Raw genomic sequence first — 6,041 nt, 5'->3', positions numbered from 1 at the left:
GGGCTTTGGGGACGCTGACCTCGAGCAAGCGCTTGCTATCGGAGGAATACAGACCTGTAACCTAGCAGCCTCTCCAGCAGCTTCCAGCCAGGGTGACCTTTCCTTGAATTGTCTCCATGCTTCTTGTCAGAAGGCAGAAAGATCTTGACTCCGCAGGTACCCCTGGAGTCTTGGGGACAGTCCTCTGGTTTCATTCGAAGCTGCCCTCCTCCTCTGGTGGCAAATCTGGCTGGCTGGCTCTGCATCACTAAATTAAACAAAAGCAAGCAATATCAAATGTTTAGATTTCCTGGAGCCTCTGGCTTCGAGCAGGCTGATGACTCATTCCCGACGAGCCCACAAAGCAGACCTCCAGCCACATGAAGGCCAGAAGCTTCCTGGTGGTTGGGGGGTGGGTTTTCCCTGTTTTATTTTTAATCTGACAGCACAGGCGAAGTTGGCCGCACCAATTAAAAGCAGTGAAGAGTTAATGTTCAGAACAGCCACCCTGCCAACGGCAGCCTGGAAGTCATCAGGGCCATTTCATCTTCCAGAAGATTCATCGCCGGGCTAACCCAAGCCTTTCATGTGGGTCTCTGCCACAGTCCTTAGTACACCCACAAAAGGAATCTGGAGTTGGTGGGTATGACATAGTGCCATCAGCATGGATTTGTGCAACGCAAGGGACGCTTCAGGCAGAAGGGTTCACGGCAGAGTCAGGCAGCCTTTGTCGCGGGGAGCTGTGAAGACAGTCACAGCTGGTGACAAGACGACCCGGTGCGCAGGGTGTGACTTCGCAGCCACCCACTGCTTTGGGTGGCTTTCCCTTCTCTCACTTTCTTTCCTTTTCGTCTTTGCTCAGCTCCTGCCAAACGCCTCATTAGCCAACACATAGTCCCTCTTCCACTTCTGTCCCTGATATTTTCTCAAGCTCCATCAAAAAGCCTCTGTTTTCCCTTCAAAACTCGTCCCTCAAGAATCATTACCCTTGCCACAGAAATTGCAAGCTATGGAGTCACCCCCAGCATGCAGAAAGCCTGCAAACAAAGTCCGAGGGTGCAGCCCGACCCCGCCTGGTCCCAGGGCAGCAGCAGATGCACTGAAATCGAGAGTGTGTTCTGTGTGTGCATGAACTTTTACAGAATGCTACAGAGAACTGAATTTAGACAGTGCAACTGTTCTATTTTCAGGACAATGTATTTTTAGCTGAGAGGGGTTTTCAGAGGAAAGACATATCTTTATTTAGGTTTATAGGGTATCATGCCTGTCGAAAGCAATTAAATAGTACACAGAGCCCTCAAAGAAATGTCCAAACTTGGTCTGGACGTGATTTGGGTTTTTGAACAAATATCAACTTGACAAAAGTTCCTTGTTTAAGAAACACATCCAAAACGTGACTTATGAAAAAAAAATGGAAGTTATTGGCTGCTCTGATTTAAAACGACTTCTTCTAGTTGTTGATTTAGAGAGGTCATTTGCCATGTAATATCAAGTGACTTCACAGACTACAGAGCATGTAATGGCTGTGTCGAAGGGAGCCTTTAATGAGCCTTGAGTGAGGAAGACTTTATTTAACCTTTATATAGGAAGAGGTGCTGGTTGTGGCCCAGGAACCTCATATTTAAATGACAGATTTAAGAAACCATGTGATATTTCTACAACACTGGACCAGGGTTGACATCAAGGATTAATTGTTGCTCCCATAGTCAATATATTCCATGGTGAATATTTCTTATTTCTATTAGACATGTCACCTCAGGGCTCTTTATGCTATCAAGTCCACCCAAGGCAAATTACTAGTCTGGTTGTCTACTGCAGTAAACCAACTATCCCAAACTCAGTGACATAAAACTGACCCCTTGCGCTCATGGGTTCTGTGGGCTGAGAATTTGGAAGGGGCACAGTAGAGGCGGTGCATCTCTGTTCCATGTTGTCTGAGGTTTCACCCAGATGGGGCAGGAGGATTCCCTTTGTAAACAGCTTCTTCACTCACACATCTGGCTCCTGGGCTGACTAAGCGGGGCTCACTGGGCCTGGTGACGGAGATACCTACAAATTTGTGGTCTTTCCATGTGGCTTGGGCTCTTCACAGCAAGTCTGATTGGTTCCCAGGGGGAGCATCCTCAGGGAACATTCTAGGAGCCAGCATTCCAAGAGGACCAGGAGGAAGCCGTGGGGTCTTTTCTGACATAGCCTCTGAGGCCATATAGAGTCACCTCTGTCGTACTTATTGGCTCAAGCAGTCATAAGTCACCCAGATCAAAGGGAAGGAGTCACTGAGAAGGGGAGGTCAAAGGATTTGTGGCCAAATTTTAAAACTACCACTATTAACGATTTTTTGTAAGATGGAAAAAATATGAGTTGGATTTTCACACCTGATTTCCTCCATTCTTAGAACGTACTCAACCTCTTCCATCCCTGCACAAATCCAGGGAGTGATCACTCCGCGGCTGAGAGATAGGCACCAGCTCATGTTGGGGTGCCTCTGGGATTCATGAACCCCTCACTGATTCTAATCTGCTTCCTCTAAAAAACCACGTTCACAGCTTTATCAGAATATAATTCTCATGATAAAGTATATATATTGAAATGGTACAATCTGATAAATTTCGACACAGGTGTATACCCATGGAACCATCAGCACCAAGAAGAGAATGAATATGTCCAGCACCTCTCCTAGAGATTCCCCATGCCCAGGGCCTCCTCTCACTCCTCCACACCTCCTCATCCCCAGGGAGCTCCCAATTAATCTGCTTCCTATTATTACAGATTAGTTTGCATCTTCTGGAGGTTATATGAATAGAATCACAGTGTACCCTCTTTTTATCTGACTTCTTTCACTTAGCATAATTATTTTGAGATTTATCCATATTGCCTGTAGTGTCAACCCAATTCCTTTTATTGCTGAACATTATTCCATTGTGTTGAAATCCCGAATTACTTTTTATCCATTTATTGCTTTCTCTTCTTCCTCTCCCTCCTTTCCTGGAATGGGGGTGGGGGGTGGTTCTGGGGATGGAGCCCAGGGCCTCACACACGCCAGGAAAGTGTTCTGCCACTGAGCCCCACCCTGAGTCCTCCTTCCACTCAAAAAAAAAAAAAAATATATATATATATATATATATATATATGGTTGTAGTTGGACACAGTACCTTTATTTTATTTATTTTTATGCCATGTTGAGGATTGAACCTAATGCCTTGCACGTTCTAGGCTAGCACTCTACCACTGAGCCACCACCCCCAGCCCCTTCTTCCACTTTTAAACTACCTTTACAGCCTTTTTAAGGCAGGAGGACTCTTCTGGTGCCCCTCCAGGGCTGAGGAAGGATGTGCAATTGTGCTAAATGAAGATCTACTTGGTGGGCCACCTACTGAATCATGCTTCAGAACCTGGCCCTCTTCCCTGGCTCAGTTGGAATTCTGAATCTTCCCCCCTTGGGACACCTGTAGGAGACAGGACAGACATTCTTTAAACCCTCAGGAATTTCCTTTTCCTTTAAAGAAAGCGCAGTGGAATTCCATGTTGGAGTTCTGTGGGATGGAATTTCTCTGCAGTGAGCACTTCTCTCTTGCACATACTGTCCCCGCCTGCCATCAATCAGTTGAGGTGAGAGCAATCTAAGCAGGTAAAGGGCACTGTGGGCCCTGGCTTCACCATATGCCACCCATCTGCCATCTCTAAACACATTATCCACCTCTACACCAGCGGTAGGAGCAATTCCATTTACCCAGGGACCACTCCAGACACAGGGAGCAGCGAGGACAGGGTTGTCCTCTTAAGCCACACTGGGTGGCCTTCCTTTTTTAGAGTCATTGTTGCTGTTCTCCAGCCACACCCCAGCCTCCTCCCGGGCCTTCCTGCCCCACTATGATCTGCCCAGGAGCACCCCCACACAGGAGTCAGGGATCCTTCTAGAAGCACATCAAGTCTGGGCACCCCCTACCCAGAACATGCCAATGGCTTCCTACTGCAATTGGAGTCAAACCTAAGGCCCCTACAACATCTCCCGGTCCATCCAACCTGCCCTGTACCTCTCAGACCTTGTCACTCACCTGGCTGCCCCTTAGAACCAGCCAGTTGTCCAGGGCCCTGAACTTGGATGGTGCCACACGCGCTCTGCTGTTGTTACGTGAAGTTATTAACCATTTTTGAATGAGGGGCCCTACGTGCTCACTTCATTTGCATTTTGCGTTGGGCCTTGAAAATCAGAGTGGCTTCTGCCTCCAGCCACGTGAGCTTGGAGTCTGTCCTTAGAGGGACCAGGCACGCTCCTGCCTCAGGCATCGGTGGCTGTTGCTCCGTCCCTCTGCCAAGGGAGCTCCTCTGAGAGGTGTGTGCATGTCTGCTTCTTAAGGGTCAAAATTAAACAACTCCCCAGCAGAGAAACTTCTCTGACCACCATATCCAGGGTCTCCGTGTCCCCTCGACGGTCACCTCAGTCTGTGAGCCTTCCTTCCAGATACCTGTCTCCACCTGGCTTTATGCTATGCTGATGCTCCTTGAGTTAGGCGAGGTTATGTCCCAATAAACCCAGTGTAAGTCGAACATATCACAAGTTGACATGCACTAGTCCACCCAGCCGGGCTCTCCTCAAGGCTCAGCCTCGCCTGCCTTGAACATGCTCAGATGTCACCGTAACCCACAGTTGGGCCCTGTCATCAGACATAGAGCCTGGTTCATGGCAAGGTGTTGAAGATTTGCTGAATCCTGCGCTGAAGGAGAGCAACAGAGTAGCTGAACCTTCACCTCCTACGCCACCCACTCCTGGCAAGTTGAAGACCTGCAGAATAGTTACCAACCTGCAGTTGATTCTCACTTCCTCCATGTCAGCTCCTCGAGGACAAGGACGTCAGGCTTGTTCCTTTCTCTGTCTCCATGGCCTGGGATATTTCTGGGCACATAGATGGTCCTCAACGCATTTTGGTTAATTTTTTTTTTCTTCAGTCATAGGATCTTACCTGGAGCACATTGGAATCCCATGAACTTGGTTTTGAGAAAAGTTCATGGGCCATTTGAAGACAGTGTTTTCTGTTAATGGTGGTCACCAGGTTTTTCTCAGACGTCTATAAATTCCTATTCATCTCCCTCCCTTTGGCTTTCTACTCCCCTCTTTGGTTTTCAAAGCCTCTAGTTCTGTGTTTTGAACGGTCCAGATATGAAAATGTGGAAATTAGTTTTTTTTAAACCTGCAAATGGAAACACAAGATAAAGCACAGGAAGTACCAGCATGACCCTCAGGTCACCTTGACCTGGAGCATCTGAGCTGGAGGTCATGGCAACCGCCAAGCTCCTGACTGCCAGCCCCAGTCCCTGTGCCCACGGGCACCCAAGCAGGATGTGAGACCCAGAGGCACCTTGGAGATCATCAAGCCCAAGAAGAAGACAAGGAAGAAAATGAAATGAACTGAAAAAGAACAGAGGGGGAGGAGAAAGGAAAGATAAACAAACAAAAAAAGGCGCATGGAATTATTCTGGCTCCTGGCGAGGAGATCAATTTCTTAAGTAATTTTTTGATCAACTTTTTAAGTGATTTTTTTCTACCATTGCTCATGGAGTAATTATAATCTTTTGTTCTTGACCCAACTCTCCTTGTTGGTAGGTCCCCCTCCTGGGTTTCTCTGTAGATTTGTTTGTTTGAATTGATTTTGTCAACTCCCAGGAACTCACTCAGATACTAGAACACAGTGGCTCCCTCCTGTGGCCCTGCCCTCCTGGCTCCAAGCCTCCCAAGCCCCGAGGGAGCCACCCTCCAGAGTCTCTGGCTCCCTGGGCTTTTAAACAGATCCCTTTTATGAAATATGTGACCTTCCTTCTCAGAAAAGCATATTGGTTAGTGTGAGCTGTTTGTAGCTGTGTCCACAGGTGTCACGTTGCAGGTGACCTTTCTGGATTTGCCTGGAAAGGGGAGCTGAGCCGGTACCAGGACCCCACCTCTGCGCATCGCTTAGAGTGGAGACAGCCCACGCCTTTAGCTGATGGGGGCCCTGAAGTGACCCAGCGCAGGCACGGAGGCCGCGCCACTGCCCCTGGCACAGGGGAGCTGAAGCAGGGAGGGACAC

The sequence above is a fragment of the Marmota monax genome, unplaced genomic scaffold (genome assembly GCF_021218885.2).
Source record: "Marmota monax isolate L192 unplaced genomic scaffold, Marmota_monax_Labrador192_F-V1.1 WCK01_AAM20220418_F8-fsc00180, whole genome shotgun sequence".
Lineage (NCBI taxonomy): Eukaryota > Metazoa > Chordata > Mammalia > Rodentia > Sciuridae > Marmota > Marmota monax.
Note: the sequence above shows the minus strand (reverse complement) of the source record.